At 43.7% G+C, this 20,297-nt stretch overlaps 1 protein-coding gene across 6 annotated transcripts in view; it reads left to right on the top strand.

Moving 5' to 3' along the window:
• ST6GAL1 (ST6 beta-galactoside alpha-2,6-sialyltransferase 1) overlaps positions 1–20,297 on the top strand; it is a 140,284-nt gene that overhangs the window by 16,244 nt on the left and 103,743 nt on the right. For 5 of the 6 annotated variants that reach the window (XM_022569968.3, XM_022569958.3, XM_089910700.1 and 2 more), the window contains exon 2: positions 9,858–9,996. The exons of the other annotated variant lie outside the window; for it this stretch is intronic. The gene's annotated coding sequence lies outside the window, so the exon portion shown is untranslated. The remainder of the gene's footprint in view (positions 1–9,857; positions 9,997–20,297) is intronic. 6 annotated transcript variants of the gene reach the window in all.

The following is a 20,297-nucleotide window of genomic DNA, read 5'->3' as shown; positions in this document are numbered from 1 at the left end:
CAGGTGGTGTGGACTGGAGGGGCTTCATGAGACGCTGGCACAGAACTGTTTTATTAACACTGGGACCCTGGCAGGGTGGGTGGGAGGGTGACCTGGGATTTCTGCAGTTGTTGGGAAGCCCAGCAACCCCATGTGCGGTGCTCAGTGTTGCATAAAAAGAGCCAGAGGGGACCTCCTCGAGATTCAAGGATATACATTTGTGGTTTTAGTTATTTGCAAATGACTTCAAAACCCTATGATGTACACTAATTGGGTGAATCATTCGGATGAGATAAAAGCAAAATTGTATTTTCTACAAGGATGGTTTCTATCACTTAGCTGGTGATATAACAAACATAGCAGCTTGCGCTTACTGAGCTCATACCACCATCCTGACTGGCCTCACCCTAACTCGTGGCCCTTAAGTGGGCTGTGGTGCCGTCAGGCCATCTCACTCTGTTCCTTTGGTCCAGGGGTTCTCAACTCCGGCTTCCATTATCGTTAACTGGGGAAGATTATAAAAGGTACTGCTGCCTGAATTCCACCCCAAACTAATGAAATCTAAATTCTTGTGGGGTGGATCTGGGTATCTTTTTTAAAAGCCATCATTTATTCCAGTGGGCAGCCTTGGTTGAGAACCACTGCCATCCTCTCCAATCTCCATGACTATTTCACACTTTTTTTTCTCTCTTTAAATTTTTAACACCTCCTCTCCCATCTCTATTCTCAGTCGAGAAACTTATTTCCCACTTACTTGAGAAAATAATGGCAAAGGAGTGCTTTCATACCTTTCCACCATCAAATCTATGCCCATTTATTCTACTTTCTGCCTGTTGCTACAGATGATGCTCCTTTTCTTTTTTTCTTTTTTTTTTTTTTGCGGTATGCGGGGTCCCCCACCGCTGTGGCCTTTCCCGCTGCGGAGCACAGGCTCCAGACGTGCAGGCTCAGCGGCCATGGCTCACTGGCCCAGCCGCCCCGCGGCATGTGGGATCCTCCTGGACCGGGGCACGAACCCGCGTCCCCTGCATCGGCCGGCGGACCCGCAACCACTGCACCACCACGGAAGCCCGATGCTCCTTTTTAAGACCAACCCCTCCACTTGTGTATTGCATCTTGTTCCCTTCCTTAGTTAAGGACTTGACTCCGCAGTTCTACCTTCTCCTTCCAATGTTCCTCTCTTTATGGACCACTCCTATCTGCCCCCCGACACCATCTGTCTATCTGTGGCAGCTGTTTCTCCCACTGACCCCACACATATGCACATACACATCGTCTCTTGACCGCATCTACCCCTCCAGCTACTGCTTCATTCCTCTTCTCCTTGAAAGAGTCATCTGCACTTGATCCCTGCAGTTCCTCTTTTCTCATTTTCATTCAAACTCAGTCTAACCAGTGTTTTTTGCCTCCATCACTCCATAAAAACTACACCTGTCAGGTTTACCAGTGACCTTGGTATTGCCAAATCCAATGGTTAAGTCTCAGTCCTTATCTTGATTTGTCAGTAGCATTTTATATAGTTGATCACTCTGTCCACCTTGAAAAAGTTTCTTCTTCTGGTTCTGGAACATCACCCTCTTTGGTTCTCCTCTTCTGTCACTGGCTTCTCCTTCTCAGTTTCTTGTGTTGGCTCATCTTTGCTTGTTCACTTTGGAGCACTCCAGGGAGCAGCCCTTGGACTAGGCCTCTTCTCTGTCCCCTCACTCCCTGGAGATCTCCTACCATCTGAATGCTGACAACTCTCAATGTGTAGCTCCATCCCAGACCTTTCCCCAGAACACCACACTCATTTTAACCATCTAATCAACAAGCCTCCTTACATGTCTAACAGACATCTCAATGATGACAAGTCCATGGCTGAAATGCTGCCATTCTCTCTCAAACAGCCTTCCCCACTTCAGTAAATGACAGCTCCATCTTTCCATTTGCTTGGGCTTAAAACTATGGAGGCACCCTTGACTCCGATTCTCTCATGCTGCACCCAATCTGTCAGCAAACCACGCCAGCCATACTTGCAAAATACACCAAGAAACTGACTGCTTATTTGATCCACCAAATTCACACTGGTCCAAGACAGATCAATCTCTACTTCTAATTTTTAGAATAGTTTCATACCTGGGCCGCCAGTGGTAGTGTGTCATTTTTCCACTTAAAACCAACAAAGGCTTCCTATTGCACTTTGCAAAGCCAAAGTTCCTAGAAGGGCCTCCACGGTTCTGCATGAGCCAGCCCGCAGGTTCTTCCAGGCTAAATTTCCTGCTCTTTTCCACCTCTTAATTCTGCTTCACTTTACTGACCTTACTCCTTAAACATAAAGCACATTTTTACCACAGAGCCTGTTCCCTCCACCTGGAACACCCTTCCTTCATATATTCCCATTGTTTTCTCCATCTCTTCCTTTAGGTTCTATTTCAGTGTCACCTTATTAGAAAGGTCGTTCTGATCACCTTACATAAGATAGTAATCTGGCGCCTGTTTCTTCCCCCATCACACCTGGCTCTCTCTTTCCCTTTTATCCTGCTTTGTGTTTCTTCTATGGCACAGATGGTCATCTGACTTACTTATTCTGTCTCTTCTCACTAGGAAGTTGTTTTTGTGAGGGCAGGGACTTCATCTCTTTTGTTCGTGATTGTTCTCCTAGGGCCCAGAGCAATGCCTTAGGAATAGTAGGCACAATACCTAATTGTTGACTAAATTCAACTAAATCCACACAACGGCACTTCAAAATTAGTTGTAATAACCCACGATTTACAGATGAGGAAATTGTAGCTCAGAAAAGTTAAGTAACTTTTTCAAGGTAACACAGCTTGCTAGCATAGAGACTCAAACCTTCCAAGTGACTGTGTCATCAGACTGTCTCCCTGTTAAGCCTGGCCTTTCCCCAGCACGCACGGCTCAACTTACCTCATTTTTTCCACATCTCATTGCAAGCAGGCAGCCCCACAGAGTGACAAAATCCTTGTGAAAATGCCACAGATGTGCCTGGAGGTGTGTAGGAAATGCATACCAATCCCTTATTTGCAATACCCAAATCCCCAAATCTGTGAAAAACTACATTTTATTCTTAACCCATTTGGTGGCAAAACCTGATCTGGACTAATGTGAGGCTATTTATAAATCCTTGTTTAACGTACTTGGTTAAAATATTTATTGTTTTGTTGCAGAAATATTAATCCATGTAATTATGGAGAGTTGCCCTGCTACTGCTGCAGGTCTTTAGGCAACATATTGCTTTTCTAAAATAGGAAGAATTGTGAGTTCTGACACTTATCAGGCCCCCAAAGATTCCTGATATGTGGTTGTGAACCTGTGTTAATGCTTTCCTAAATGTCTGGCATTTGAAAGTATGCCTAAAAAAAAATTAAAAAAATTTTTTCCTGGTAACTACAATTTATTTTAAGGACCTTTCCAGGAACAGACTCAATTTTACGATCTGATTAAGATCAAGCACAGCAGGCCAAGCTGAGGAGGGCATGCATGAGATGCCATTCTAAAACAGAGGGCATGCATAAAAGTCTACATACTGAACAATGAGACCACCCCTTCCCCAACCTTCCTTTTTTGTTGTTTCCAACAGTGCTGGCAAGCTCGGGTTATGAGATTTCCCTAGTCATGAGATTAGCCTATGATTAAATTTAACAGCCTAAGAGGAAAGGCCTATAGATATTGATATTTACAGTTCTTCAAATAAAATGGAGAGATTATTTTCAATCCCCCTCTGTTAAGGCCCACCAGTCCAGCAGCCCTGCCCAAGCACACAGAGGTTCTGGTCAACTTTTTAGTGTATCACTTTTCTTCTTTTTTTTCCTTCTCTCTCTCTTTTTTTTTGGCCGTGCGGCTTGTGGGATCTTAGTTCCCTGACTAGGGGTCGAACCTGCGCCCTTCCCAGTGAAAGTGTGGAGTCCTAACCACTGGACCGCTGGAGAGTTCCCAGTGTCTCACTTTTAAATTTAAGGTAGAGATCAACCGACTTCTGAGAAAGTTTGAAATATGAAAGAAACCAAAAGATACAAATAACAACAACAGCAACATAAAAGTATCATAGAGACAAGTGAAGATATTCCATTAATAAAGACTGTGCAATAAAAGGAGTATTCAGAGAATAAGAGAGAACTCTTGGAAATTAAAAGTATGTTAGCAGAAATAAATGAATCGGGAGAGGGTTTGGAATATGAAGTTGAAGAAATCTTGTAGGAAGTCAAACAAAAAAAGGCTATGAAGTGAAAAATAAGAAAGGATCATTCTAAGAAGTTCAACATCTGAATAGTAGGACTTACACGGAATGTACACAAAAGGAATTAATCAAAACACACCACATGGCTCCATGGTTCAGGTGTGAACAACAATTTATCTGGTCATAATAATGTAACTTCTGATGCTGACTTAATAAAAAAACAGTCTAAAGCTATTAGGAGAATGTGGGACGGAGAAGAGTTATGTGGGGTGTGGTCAAAGAGAACTAAATCCTCATTTTCTGTAATAGGAAGTCAGTAGATAATATCTAACATTGAAAAAACAGAGCCATATAAGCATGCTATTTAGACGCACTGATGTAACCCCAGAAATAGATAAAAGAGTTGAAAGTTGTTGCATTTGAGTAGCAGAAATTAGGGGGGTGGGGGGGTGGGACAGGGCCTGAAATCATGTATGCAGAGGGCTTAGCGTCGCCCCACATATCCACACTGGCACCGGAAAGAAGCACAGTCAAAATGGAGTGACTGTTCGCTACAAACAATATAGTGACAACACAGTCCAAGTTCTGAGCTAGAGCACCCTCCTTTGGATACTTTGCATATGGCAGTGGCAGAAGAACTTCCCCTTTCTGGTTCTTTGAAAATAACTTCCTACGCCATTTCTCTTTTTGTCAGAACCTGTGTGTTCAGTGCTCAACTCAAATTTAATTTCAGCTCTCTTATTGAAAGAGCTTGGCCTAGCTCTCCCCTAACCCACGGAAATAATCCATGAAGTCTGCTGATTTTAACAGAAGTTCTTACAGCATCTTGGGTGTAGTGCCTTCTGATTGGACTGCAGGGCTCAGCAAACTTGTAGTGACCCAGATCCTGGAATGTTTTAGGCCCAAGGATTGATAAAAGCTCTTAGCTCACTTAGCTTCCAAGTCCAAACACAATCAGAACAATTGCTCACATCTCAGATAATGTGGATGAATGGATCCAGGGTTAACAGGATTATCTTTTACCCCAAGGTTCCTGTGTGCTTGTGGTGATTGCCCATTTAAGCCAGGGACCTGGGGCCAGGGCCCTAACTCTGTGACAAGTTAACCCATTCTCTCACTCAAAACTGAGTCCTTTAGTAATGGTCTTGCCAGGAGGATACTTACCAGTGGGGATGCTAGGGTGTGAAGTTCTTAGTGTGTGTTCTTGGCTCATTTTATGAACTTCTTTGGATCTGGGTGGGGTCTCTAAATCCTGGCTCTGGTCTGGGGTGAGGGCCTCACCCAGTGTACCTCTGAAGGAAATGCTTGCTGGGGGCATGAGGAAGTTCATGAGGACAAGGCAGCCTCTCAAGTGTCTGCTCTCTTCCTTAGAGTCATGTTTGGGTGCTTCTGGGTCTGACTGAGCACAGAGGAGGAAGGGGATTAGCTGAGAAGCTGCCAGGGACTATAAGGTGTGAAGACCTTGCGGGCAGGAGTGATGGCAGGGGGAGATCAAGCAGAGAACAGACCCTGAGTATGAGGAAGGAGGCGGGTGAAACTTCGGCTGAGGGAGAGTAGTGAAACTACATCTTGATGGCAAGCCAGTGACCCTTGCAGGGTAGGAGGGAGGTCAGGGAGCAGAAGTGGCGTCCTGCATTAAATGGGTGCTGTATTAAAACTACAAGGAAGCACATGAGTCCATAGGGGGCTCAGAGCCAAGGGGGATGTAAGAAGACCCTTGGATCGAATGTGTAGCACTCATAGGGTGATAGGAAGTGTTGGTATAAGCCACTTAATAGAAAATTCTTATAATACAATAGAAAAACCTGAAGTTTCTACAGCTCTGCTATTGTTTATTTCTCATGTTTCTGCAATGCACAAGATACACTTGCAATCCAGAGCTGTCCTTTCCCGTTACCTCATCTATCAAAAGCCCAGCCACAATGTTTGGAAGAAAGTTAAAAAAAAAAGGCTTTTGAGCAGCCACAATAGATGGCTAACGCCCTATCACAAAGCCACGCACTGGATCATGGGAGAGCCCCTCTGGTCTCACAGCCCCATACGGCTTTTAGTGAGTCAGAGGCAGCTGGGACCCTTGTGCCGGTCTAAACCAAGCTCTTCAGAGGTCTGTTGAAGGGATTCAGGGAATGCTTACAGGAACAAAAATAGGAAGTACAGACGAGCCTCAAAGCCACTGGAAAGTTCCTAACCACCTGCCTTCTCTGGGCTGCACGGTTTCCTGTTTGCCTCTCCGCAGGCCTCTGCCCTGTTCTCTTTGTAAGACCAGCTTGCTTTCCTTCTGCAGGGCCTCGCAACCCCATCACCTGATCTTGTGCATGGCATTTGCTTCTCATATTGTGCCCACTACCTTTCCTTTAAGGGAACTGGGTCTACCACCAGTTCCCTTATTTATGGGTGAGTTGCTTTCATTTGTTTGTTTATTTATATTGACGTATAGTTGATTTACGATGTTGTATTAGTTCTGGTGTATAGCAGAGTGATTCATCTATATGTGTATATATATATATATATATATATATCCTTTTTCATATTCTTTTCCATTATGGTTTCTTAGAGGATATTGAATATAGTTCCCTATGCTATACAGTAAGACCTTGTTATTTATCTATTTTATATACAGTAGTTTGTATCTGCTAATCCCAAACTCCTAATTTATCCCTCCCTCCCTCAGCCTCCTTTCCTCATTTTCTTTTTTTGCGGTACGCGGGCCTCTCACTGTTGTGGCCTCTCCCGTTGCGGAGCACAGGCTCCGGACGCGCAGGCTCAGTGGCCATGGCTCACGGGCCCAGCCGCTCCGCGGCATGTGGGATCTTCCCCGACCGGGGCACGAACCCGTGTGCCCTGCATCGGCAGGCAGACTCTCAACCACTGTGCCACCAGGGAAGCCCATTCTGCCCATTTTTTGATTGGGTTTTATTTTTTGTTCTTGTTGTTGTTGTTATTGAATTGTATGAGCTGTTTATGTATTTTGGAAATTAAGCCTTTGTTGGTCACATCGTTTGCAAATATTTTCGCCCAGTCCATAGGTTGTCTTTTCCTTTTGTTTATGGTTGCCTTTGCTGTGCAAAAGCTTATAAGTTTGATTAGGTCCCATTTGTTTATTTTTGCTTTTATTTCTATTGCCTTGGGAGACTGACCTAAGAAAACATTGCTATCATTTATGTCAGAGAATGTTTTGCCTATGTTCTCTTCTAGGAGTTTTATGGTGTCATGTCTTATATTTAAGTCTTTAAGCCATTCTGAGTTTATTTTTGTGTATGGTGTGAGGGAGTGTTCTAATTTCATTGATTTATGTGTGTCTGTCCAGCTTTCCCAACACCACTTAATGAAGAGACTGTCTTTTCTCCATTGTACACTGAGTTGCTTTTAGGTCAGAATTCCACCCTTTGTCCATAAGCAGAAGCCCAAGTGTGTGAGTGGGTGGGGTAGCAGCAGGGTAGGCAGGTAGAATGACTTGCCTATTTGAGTAATATTGGAGGTCTACAAGCCATCTTCCAAAGGATTTAAAAAACACTAATGGGACCCTGCATTTCCTCATTAGTCTGCAGATTTCTGTGTGGCTGGAGTGCACGGTACATGGGGTGGAGTGGTGGTGGGGGGAGCAGCTGGGAAGGAACATGAGATTTGGGTCCCCAGGGTCTTTGCCTGGGTCACAGGGCCACAGAAATCCATTCAGTCTGTTTAGACAAATTACTCGGTGAACTATCCATTTCTCACTGAAGGTTTGGCCTAGAGCAAAAGGCAGAGGCTGGCTAGAGAGAGATGGAGAGTGGGGACCTGCTTTGTGTTAATGAGGCAGGTGGGTCACCAGCCCCGTAGTCCCCCCATCCCGGGGGCACTTTGCTCCTCTTCTCTGGGGAAGGCTCTTTACTGGCAGCCTCCCACGTGGCCACCAGCTCAGCTCTGTTTGCAGGTAGAGACCTCTTCCTGGCCTGGCCCACTTTCCCCACAGTGACTCTGGCTCCTGGTGTTTTGCTGGCATTAATTATAGACAGCAGCAAAGTGCCCAGATGCCACAAGTGACTTTTTATTTTTCCATCTCACCTGATGCCTTTGTTGTTTGCTCTATTCTGCCCTGAATCTTTGTGAAATCTTAACATTTGCAACCCCTCAAATGGCTCACTTCACCTTTAGTTTCATCTGATGTCAGTTCCCGTAAGCATCTGTGGTCTCACGGGATGGCTCTTGTTTCTCTTAGCATCTCAGGGTCTCTTTCTCCTGGACACCATCCTTGCGTATTACCACTCCTTCTCTCTTCCTTAGTGGATTTCTCACTTTTTCCCTCTTTACCAATTCTTACTTATGCACAACCCCCCCCCCACCAAAACTTGATTAGGGGAGCTCATTTTCTCATCATAGATCTTGTCTTAACCTTGGGCTGAGCTGAGTGTGAGCATGAAGTATGAAAACTCAGACTCCCAGAACTCTAACTCATTTCCACTAGAAACGTTACACACGGTGAGCAAGAATGTGTGTGAGGGAGGGACTGGAGGAGAGGAGCATTAGAGGAAGGGGAGAGTTTTCCACTGCTGGGAGTTTATATGGTATAGTAGTCCTGGAGATAGCCTGCCAAGACTGTTCAAAAGCCTGAGAAATTTGGAAACTCTTTGACCCTGCAATTTGATTTCTAAGACTGATTCTTAAGGAAATAACCATGGATTTCCCCCAAAGATTTAGTTTTACGTACTATTTGTAATATGCAAAAAAAGTTGAAGATGACTTAATTGTCCAGCCTTTGAGCACAGGGGCATATACTACAGCTAACCAAAGGATGCTGCAGAAGACTACTAAATCATGTCTAGCTTTATTGGATCCTTGTAAAAAATCTGGATAACAAAATAAAACCAGGAAGGGGGGACTTCCCTGGTGGTCCAGTGGCTGAGACCCCGTGCTCCCAATGCAGGGGGCCAGGGTTTGATCCCTGGTCAGGGAATTAGATCCCCGCATGTGCAGTGAAGATCCCTGCATGCTGCAACTAAGGCCCAGCACAGGCAAATAAATAAATAAATGTTAAAAAACAAAAAACAAAGACCAGGAATGGTGTGTTATCTGTAGTCATCTGGGGTGGAGAAGAGTGGGTGACTTTTTCCTTCTTTTGACAGTTATATTTTCTAAAATTTTTAGATTAAACATACATTTCTTTGGCACTAAGAAAAACAACAGGTGCTTTAAAAACAAACGCTATCCACCCAGCCAGCCACAATAATACACAGGTTGAAAATTTAGGTTCAGTTAAAAATCTTCCTCCAATAAATTCGGAATTGAATTCACATTTGTAACATTATAAACAAAATACTACAGGTCAAAGGGAGACCAAGTTGGATGCATTTGTTAATGGACATCAGTTGTCCACAAGCCTTAGATAAACACAAGACTCAGGGCCAGAACTGTTGCTTTCTTACCCTTGCTTTTCTTACCAATAATAGCAAGTAGCACAAGGATTAAGTGATTGTAGTAGAGTTTGCTTTACTTCATCTGCAGCTCACTGTGAAATTGCTCAGCCCCAGAAGGGGTAGGTCTGGGTGAACAGATGGCCAGGTTGAGCCCTGGGAAGGAGGCTGTAGTTCTGGAAGGGGTTCTGAAGTGGCGGGAGTGACCAGGGGTGGGAGGAGCGAGGGTGTTTACCCTGCTGAGTGTATTAACATATGTGCCTCTGATGCTTAGCTGCCAACTTGGCTTTGTTTTTTTTTTTAACTTCCTGCAGGCAGAGTAGAGTGAACTGTGTAGAGATCTGCAAAGAGCAGCTTAGAGAGAAGCAGTGAAGTCCTGGACCGCAGCTGAAATGAACTGGTCCACTTGAACCTGCCCAAGCCCTGGGGCAAGGCCTCTGTCCCAGCGCTGAGGTAAGAGCACTCGAATCCCAGCTTGGGGACAGAGAGGGCAGAATGCCTCCTGTTGTGGGGTGGTGAAAACCTCCTCTTCTCAGGCTCAGGAAAGAAGGGGCAGTCGTTTCTGGTTCAAACCATCGGCTTCCATCTCAGCCCAATCGGAGGCAAGGTCATTTGGTGGCTAAAGAGGTTTTGATTTTTCAGACTAGGTCTTTTGGAATCTTAACAGGATGTTGTATTTTTTCAATTGCTGGTGAAATTTGAACTCCAAAGGGAATGAATTTATCCTCCAGGTAAGACTGCACCAGATTCAGGGGAATGCTTAACGTTGGTGCAGCTGCTCTGTTCTGCAAGGGAAGTCAAACTTTCAGGAAACACAAACACACTCTCTCTCTCTCTCTCTCTCTCCTATCCAAGGAAGATAGAGTGACAGAAATTACGTGGGGAGGTTGTTGGAAAACATTCCATTAAGCTCACTGAAAAATGACTTTAAGGGACATCCCTGGTGGCACAGTGGTTAAGAGTCCACTGCCAATGCAGGGGACATGGGTTTGATCCCTGGTCCGGGAAGATCCCACATGCCACGGAGCAACTAAGCCCACGTGTCACAACTACTGAGCCTACGCTCTAGAGCCCGCGAGCCACAACTACTGAGCCCTCATGCCACAACTACTGAAGCCTGTGTGCCTAGAGTCCGTGTTTCGCAGCAAGAGAAGCCACCGCAATGAGAAGCACGCGCACTGCAACGAAGAGTAGCCTCAGCTTGCAGCAACTAGAGAAACCCTGCACACAACAATGAAGACCCAACACAGCCAAAAATAAATAAATAAAATAGAGGATACAGGGCATGCAGGTCTTCAAGGGCCTGGCTCAGGTTCTTTTCCATGGCCATGGCAGGCTCCTTAACATCCAGGGTTTTGCCCAGTTCATCTTGGGACAGCTTTTGCATGTCCTGGAAGAGGGCACAGCCACTGTGCTGGTTTTGCATCTTCAAGAGATGCTGGGTGCCCTCAAGCTTCTCCACAGCGGACTCATGGAAGAAGTGACCCACACCCTCCAGAGCCGCATCCCTGAGGGAATATAGAAGCCCAGAGAGAGATGGCAGAGGAGTAAGATGTGGAGATCACCTTCCTCCCCACGAATACATCAAAACTACATCAACATATGGAACAACTCTTACAGAACACCTACTGAATGCTGGCAGAAGACCTCAGACTTCCCAAAAGAGCCGTGTGGCTGAGAGGGTCTTGGTACTCCAGCCTGGTGTCACGCCTGAGCCTCTGATGTGGGAGAGCTGAGTTCAGGACATTGGAACACCAGAGACATCCCGGCACCATGTAATATCAATCAGCAAGAGCTCTCCCAGAGATCTCCATCTCAGTGCTAAGACCCAGCTCCACCTGATGGCCAGCAAGCCCCAGTGCTGGACATATGCCAATCGACTAGGAAGACAGGGATACAACCCCACTCATTAACAGAGAGGCTGCCCAAAATCATACTAAGTTCGCAGACACCCCAAAACACACCACTGGACACAGCCCTGCCCCCCAGAAAGACAAGATCCAGCCCCATCCACCAGAACACAGGCACCAGTCCCCTCCACCAGGAAGCCTATACAACCCACTGAACCAACCTCACCCACTGGAGGCAGACACCAAAACCAACGGGAACTACGAACCTGCAACCTGTGGAAAGGAGACCCCAATCACAGTAAGTTAAACAAAATGAGAAGACAGAGAAATACACAGCAGATGAAGGAGCAAGGTAAAAACCCACCAAACCAAACAAGTAGAGAGGAAATAGGCAGTCTACCTGAAAAAGAATTCAGAGTAATGACAGTATTTTGGAGAGTAAATCCAAAATTGGAAATAGACTGGAGAAAATACAAGAAATGTTTAACAAGGACCTAGAAGAACTAAAGAGCAAACAAACAATGATGAACAACACAATAAATGAAATTAAAAATTCTCGGGATGGGATCAATAGCAGAATAACTGAGGCAGAAGAACGGATAAGTGACCTGGAAGATAAAATAGTGGAAATAACTACTTCAGAGCAGAATAAAGGAAAAAACATTCTAATTATAGGGGTCCCAGAAGAAGCAGAGAAAAAGAAAGGGTCTGAGAAAATATTTGAAGAGAGTATAGTTGAAAACTTCCCTAACATGGGAAAGGAAATAGTCAATCAAATTCAGGATGCACAGAGAGTCTCATACAGGATAAATCCAAGGAGAAACACACAAAGACACATTAATCAAACTATCAAAAATTAACTACAAAGAAAAAAATATTAAAAGCAGCAAGGGAAAAGCAACAAATAACATACAAGGGAATCCCTATAAGGTTAACAGGTGATCTTTCAGCAGAAACTCTGCAGGCCAGAAGGGAGTGGCAGGACATATTTAAAGTGATGAAAGGGAGAAACCTACAACCAAGATTACTCTACCCAGCAAGGATCTCATTCAGATTCGACAGAGAAATTAAAACCTTTACAGACAAGCAAGAGCTAAGAGAATTCAGCACCACGAAGCCAGCTTTACAACAAATGCTAAAGGAACTTCTTTAGGCAGGAAACACAAGAGAAGGAAAAGACCTACAAGAACAAACCCAAAACAATTAAGAAAATGGTAATAGTAACATACATATCGACAATTACCTTAAATGTAAATGGATTAAATGCTCCAACCAAAAGACATAGACTGGCTGAACGGATACAAAAACAAGACCCATATACATGCTGTCTACAAGAGACCCGCTTCAGACCTAGGGAAACATACAGACTGAAAGTGAGGGGATGGAAAAAGATATTCCATGCAAATGGAAATCAAAAGAAAGCTGGAGTAGCAATTTGCATATCAGACAAAATAGACTTTAAAATAAAGACTATTATAAGAGACAAAGAAGGACACTACATAATGATCAAGGGATCGATCCAAGAAGGAGATATAACAATTGTAAATATTTATGCACCCAACATAGGAGCACCTCAATACATAAGGCAAATGCTAACAGCCATAAAAGGGGAAATCGACAGTAACACAATAATCGTAGGGGACATTAAAACCCCACTTTCACCAATGGACAGATCAACCAAAATGAAGATAAGTAAGGAAACAAGCTTTAAATGACACATTAAAGAAGATGGACTTAATTGATATTTATAGGACATTCCATCCAAAAACAACAGAATACACTTTCTTCTCAAGTGCTCTATTCTCCAGGATAGATCATATCTTGGGTCTCACATCAAGCCTTGGTAAATTTAAGAAAATTGAAATTGTATCAAGTATCTTTTCTGACCATAACGGTATGAGACTAGATATCAATTATAGGAAAAAAAATGTAAAAGATACAAACACATGTAGGCTAAACAATATGCTACTAAATAACCAAGAGATCATTAAAGAAATCAAAGAGGAAATCAAAAAATACGTAGAAACAAATGACAATGAAAACACGACGGCCCAAAACCTATGGGGTGCAGCAAAAGCAGTTCTAAGAGGGAAGTTTACAGCAATACAATCCTACCTCAAGAAACAAGAAACATCTCAAAAAAACAACCTAACCTTACACCTAAAGCAATTAGACAAGAAGAACAAAAAAACCCCCGAAGTTAGCAGAAGGAAAGAAATCATAAAGATCAGATCAGAAATAAATGAAAAAGAAATGAAGGAAACAATACCTAATATCAATAAAACTAAAAGCTGGTTCGTTGAGAAGATAAACAAAATTGATAAACCACTAGCCAGACTCATCAAGAAAAAAAGGGAGATGACTCAAATCAATAGAATCAGAAATGAAAAAGGAGAAGTGACAACTGACACTGCAGAAATACAAAGGATCATGAGAGATTACTACAAGCAACTCTATGCCAATAAAATGGACAACCTGGAAGAAATGGACAAATTCTTGTAAAAGCACAACCTCCTGAGACTGAACCAGGAAGAAACAGAAAATATAAACAGACCAATCAGAAGCACTGAAATTGAAACTGTGATTAAAAATCTTCCAACAAACAAAAGCCCAGGACAGATGGCTTCACAGGTGAATTCTATCAAACATTTAGAGACGAGCTAACACCTATCCTTCTCAAACTCTTCCAAAATATAGCAGAGGGAGGAACACTCCCAAACTCATTGTGCGAGGCCACCATCACCCTGATACCAAAACCAGACAAAGACATCACAAAAAAAGAAAACTACAGGACAATATCACTGGTGAACATGGATGCAAAAATCCTCAACAGAATACTAGCAAACAGAATCCAACAGCACACTAAAAGGATCATACACCATGATCAAGTGGGATTTATCCCAGGAATGCAAGGATTCTTCAATATACACAAATCAATCAATGTGATACACCATACTAACAAACTGAAGGGTAAAAATCATATGATAATCTCAATAGATGCAGAAGAAGCTTTTGAAAAATTTCAACACCCATTTATGATGAAAACTCTCCAGAAAATAGGCATAGAGGGAACCTCCCTCAACATAATAAAGGCCATATATGACAAACCCACAGCCAACATCGTCCTCAATGGTGAAAAACTGAAACCATTTCCTCTAAGATCAGGAACAAGACAAGGTTGCCCACTCTCACTGTTATTATTCAACATAGTTTTGGTAGTTTTAGCCACAGCAATCAGAGAAGAAAAAGCAATAAATGGAATTCAAATCGTAAAAGAAGAAGTCAAACTGTCATTATTTACAGATGACATGATACTTCACATGGAGAATCCTAAAGATGCTACCAGAAAATTACTAGAGCCAATCAATGAATTTGGCAAAGTAGCAGGATACAAAATTAATGCACAGAAATCTCTTGCATTCCTATATTCTAATGATGAAAAATCTGAAAGAGAAATTAGGAAACACTTCCATTTACCATTGTAACAGAAAGAATAAAATATGTAGGAATAAACCTACCTAAGGAGACAAAAGACCTGTATGCAGAAAACTATAAGACACTGATGAAAGAAATTAAAGGCAATACAAACAAATGGAGAGATATACCATTTTCTTGAATTGGAAGAATCAACATTGTGAAAAATGACCCTACTACCCAAAGCAATCTACACATTCAGTGCAATCCCTATCAAATTACCAGTGGCATTTTTCACAGAACTAGAACAAAACATTTCATAATTTGTATGGAAACACAAAAGACCCCGAATAGCCAAAGCATTCTTGAGAAAGAAAAATGGAGCTGGAGGAATCTGGCTCCCTGACTTCAGACTATACTACAAAGGTACCGTAATCAAGGCAGTATGGTACTGGCACAAAAATAGAAATATAGATCAATGGAACAGGATAGAAAGCCCAGAGATAAACCCATGCACATATGGTCACGTTGTCTTTGATAAAGGAGGCAAGAATATGCAGTGGAGAAAAGACAGCCTCTTCAGTAATTGGTGCTGGGAAAACTGGACAGCTACATGTAAAAGAATAAGATTAGAACACTCCCTAACACCGTATAAAAAATAAACTCAAAATGGATTAAAGACCTAAATGTAAGGCCAGACACTATAAAACTCTTAGTGGAAAATATAGGCAGAACACTCTATGATATAAATCACAGCAAGATCCTTTTTGACCCACCTCCTAGAGAAATGGAAATGAAAACAAAAATAAACAAATGGGACCTAATGAAACTTCAAAGCTTTTGCACAGCAAAGGAAACCATAAACAAGACAAAAAAACAACCCTCAGAATGAGAGAAAATATTTGTGAACGAAGCAACTGACAAAGGATTAATCTCCAAAATATACATGGAGCTCATGCAGCTCAATATCAGAAAAACAAACAACCCAATCCAAAAATGGGCAGAAGACCTAAATAGACATTCCTCCAAAGAAGACATACAGATTGCCAACAAACACATGAAAGAATGCTCAACGTCATTAATCATTAGAGAAATGCAAATCAAAACTACAATGAGGTATCACCTCACACCAGTTAGAATGGGCATCATCCGAAAATCTACAAACAACAAATGCTGGAGAGGGTGTGGAGAAAAGGGAACCCTCTTGCACTGTTGGTGGGAATGTAAATTGATAGAGCCACTATGGAGAACAGTATGGAGGTTCCTTCAAAAACTAAAAATAGAACTAACTACCATACGACCCAGCAATCCCAGTACTGGGCACATACCCTGAGAAAACCATAATTCAGAAAGAGTCATGTACCTCAGTGTTCATTTCACACTATTTACAGTAGCCAGGACATGGAAGCAAGTGTCCATTGACAGATGAATGGATAAAGAAGATGTGGCACATATATACGATGGAATATTACTCAGCTGTAAAAGAAACGAAATTGAGTTATTTGTAGTGAGGTGGATGGACCTAGAGTCTCATACAGATTGAAGTAAGTCAGAAAGAGAAAAACAAATACCGTATGCTAACACATATATATGGAATCTAAAAAAAAAAAAAAAAAAATGGTTCTGAAGAACCTAGGGGCAGGACAGGCATAACGACCCAGATGTAGAGAATGGACTTGAGGACACGGGGAGGGGGAAGGGTAAGCTGGGACGAAGTGAGACACTAGCATGGATATATATACACTACCAAATGTAAAATAGATAGCTAGTGGGAAGCAGCACAGGGAAATCAGCTGGGTGCTTTGTGACCACCTAGAGGGGTGGGACAGGGAGGGTGGGAGGGAGTGACCAAAGGGAGTAGATATGGGGACATATGTATACGTAGAGCTGATTCACTTTGTTATACGGCAGCAACTAACACAACAACATAAAGCAATTATACTCCAATAACGATGTTTAAAAAGTAAATTGTTGGTGAGCTGAAATTGGCTATAGTGGGAAAATTGATACCACAGAAATTAGCCTTTGCTGCAAACCAGGGCTTTTTTGTTTTGGAGATTCAGATTACCAGCACGCCTCTGGTTCCAGTGCTTGCTCTACCCCGGACATGCTGGGAGGCATGGGGCAAGTCCCTTCACCTGTGCATCCCTTGATTTCTCTTCTATGAACAGTAGGTGCTCAATAAGCATTAGTTGAATAGATGAATAAGACTGAGGTTCTGTTCTTATTATTCCATAAGTTAAGGTCCCATAAGACAGTGAAAATGAAGTGTTTTTCATATTGTGAATTTCCCTGCCTGTGGAGGGAGGGGGTTTAATTGATTGGTAAGCCTTTTGTGTATTGATGAAGTGAAGTTGGCTGGCACTTCCCTTTTTGGCTCTCACCTCTTGGGAAATCTGTGAATTACTGACACCCTTTCATAAGGGCAGATGAAAACTCTCCATTTACTGACCGACATCTGGGGCAAATTTCCTTCCTGGAAAAATCAAGAAGTCAAGAGTAGCGTGAAAAGGAAGCCCTGGCCCTGCTGGGTATGAGAGCCAGGGCTGAAATCAGAGCTTTGGACTCACAAGCTTTGATGGTGGGGTGGGGGTGGAGGAGGAGGGGCGGGTTTAGCGGAGCAGGGGCACTTCCTGCCAAATGTGAATTTTAAACAAAAGCCTCTTTCTTCAAGGCCCTGCTGTCAGCAGATTAGCGCTAATTAAATTAGCATAATGGAGCCCCCGCCTGTGCCCTCTCCCTCTGCTTTCTGAACCTTCTGGCTCCTTTTCCCAACCTCCTTTAAGTATCTTGAAAGAGGGGATGGGGAGAAGGCAGGGCATCAGTTAAGCACCAGTGTACTGTGTAGAGGTGTAGTTTGTAAAATTACAGAAGTGGAAAGGACTGTAGGGGCCACCTGGTGCCACACTTTCATTTTAAGAAGGCAGTTCACACAGCCATGGTTATCGGTGCCTGAGGTGAAGGTGTGTGCTCCAGGGGAGGGAGGGACATGGGCTGGTGAGACGGGCACTGCTCCTGAGGCCACTTGCTCACTGAACCTTTGCGTGTCCCTGGCACGGGGACATGTGGGTGTTCTCCAGGTGCCAGCCCTGTGTCCCCCTCCTCAGCCCCTCCCCTGTGTCTGCTGCCCCAGCCCCAGTGCACTTCATGACGTGCCCCTCCAGTGCACTTGGAGTTAAGTCTTCTTCCTCATCAGAGGCTTGGCTTTCTAGGTCAGTGAAACCAGTTGAGAAGATGTTATCTGAGGATCTTTAAAGTGTATATACACAAGGAAGGGTAGAGAAGGGCGTTGATTGATCTCACGGTGGTTCCAGGATCTGTGCTTGCGATCTGGTCTCTAATTCTGCAATGACCTAACAAGGTGGGTATTTCTATCCCCATGTGGCAGATGTAGAAACTGCGTCTCAGAGGTAAAAGAGACTTACTTGCCCAAGATTTCACAATTCAAAAGTAACAGAGATGTAAACTAAGCCTGTCTGTGCCCTCTGCAGCTTCTCAAAGTTCCTGAGTGTTCTTTATAGTAAGTACTTGCCCCCCCAGTACTTGTTCCCCCAGGCTCCTTTCCCTCATCTCTGAGGCTATGGGAACAGCGGCAGCTCAAAGTGCTTGGAGCTTTATGAAAAGCTTCACTGTTCCTTTCAAACCCCAATGGCTGTTCCTTGTGCAGTAACATAGCATCAGAGTGAGGGAGCATCCATAGAGTGCTGAAGTGTAGTCCCCTCATTCATGGGATGCCCCAGGCAGTGAGGAGGATTCTCCTGGCCCCAGGCCTCTCAGACAGTGAGGAGTGGTGGGGGGCGGGGCTTCCCGGCCTCTGTACTCTCAGTGCTCTTTGCAGGGGAATGTACCGAGTTAGGTCTGTTTGGTTTTCCTCCATGTTTAAACAAGAGATTATTCCTCTGGTAAGAGGGATTTAATTCAGTTTTATAGATATTTACTGAAAGCCTGCTGTGTACCCAGCCAAATATCCTGGCCTGTTTGGGCAAGAGATTCTGGCCCAGCCTTGGGCACATGGATGTGACAAGGGACAGGGGAGGAGCTGCCTACATCAAGACTGTACATGACATACCTTAGCCGGTAACCACTCGGCTCCAATCTTTCCTGCAAGAATTCAAAAGGGAGAAATTATGTCTCAAATTGCTCTGTGTGTCCCAGGGTTCCCAGAACCCTGAAAACTGGGGACGAGGCAGCAAAGGGTGGGTCAGGGTCTATGGAAGGTCCTTGCAGAGGGGTCGGGGCGAGGGGAGGAGGTGGAGTGGCTGAGGGAGCGATTTGGATGGGTGCTAAGTGGGCTGGGTATGTTTGCCTGTGGAGCTGGGGTCTATGGGGGAGCTGAGGGTACAGTTTTGTAGATAATCTAGAATCCTTTTCATCTGTAGCACATGATCAGCTTCAGAAGGAGGAAAAGCTCACTTCAGCAGGGCCCTCAGAATATGAATTAGGGCTGAAAGAGTTCCTTGGAGAGCTAGTTGGTTGGCCTTCACGTCTTATATCTGAGGGAGGGGGGCCCAGAAAGGGAAAGGGCCTTGTCTGTGACACAAGTGGAGCTGGAGTCTGTTCTGAATGTCTGGTCAGGGTCTGTCACACCAAACCACTCTGGCTGTAGAGGGAAGAATGTTCTGGGGAGGAGGTACAGCCCACTCTCTGCCTTAGCCTGTCTGGCCCAGTACTTGTGATGGGCTGGGCTTGACTGTTAGAGGAATTTGTGGCAATGGCAACCCAGCAGGGAGAGGGTGTCATCTCAGTGATGCCGGAGATCCCCTGGCATCCTAGTGATTCTTTCAGATTCCTCCTCGAGGCCTTGCTTAGGACAGGGGTCTTCACGCTGGAAAGTCACTATTGTGGGAAGGCATCACAATGCAGAGAAGAGTGCCCCAGCTTTGAAGACGTTTGATTTGGGTTTGAGCCTGGCTTGACCGTAGCTGCATGACTACCTCGCCTTTCTGACTCAGTTTCCTCATATGTAAAATGGGCTGAATAATACCTACTTTGAGTGAAGATTAAAAATTATTTTTATAATGTTCTTCCCATAAAGTAGATGCTTATTAAATGATACCCATTTTTTTTCCATGCAGCTCTATTAAGGTATAATTGAGAGACAAAAACCTGCATATATTTAAATTGTACAATTTGGTGAGTTTCGACATATGTATACACTTATGAAGTTCTCCGCACAAGTCAGGTTAATGAGCATAACCATCAACCTCCCAAGTTTCTTCCTTCACCTAATCCCTCCCTTCTGCCCATCTCCATGTCCTGCCTCCCATCCCTAGGCAACCACTAATCTGCTTTATTGCTATAGATTGGTTTGCATTTTCTAGAACTTTACATAAATAGCACAATACAGCATATGTTTTTCTTACACTCAGCATAATTATTTTGATATTCATCCATGTTTGTGTATCAGTAGTTCATTTCTTTATTGCTGAATAGTGTCTCACCATATGGAAATACCAAGATTTGTTTATCCATTCATCTGTTGACAGAGTT

Source organism: Delphinapterus leucas, chromosome 4, assembly GCF_059928025.1.
Source record: "Delphinapterus leucas isolate spDelLeu-1000000601 "Yukka" chromosome 4, BTC_Dleu_Yukka2, whole genome shotgun sequence".
Lineage (NCBI taxonomy): Eukaryota > Metazoa > Chordata > Mammalia > Artiodactyla > Monodontidae > Delphinapterus > Delphinapterus leucas.
This window is presented reverse-complemented; position numbering and strand designations above follow the sequence as displayed.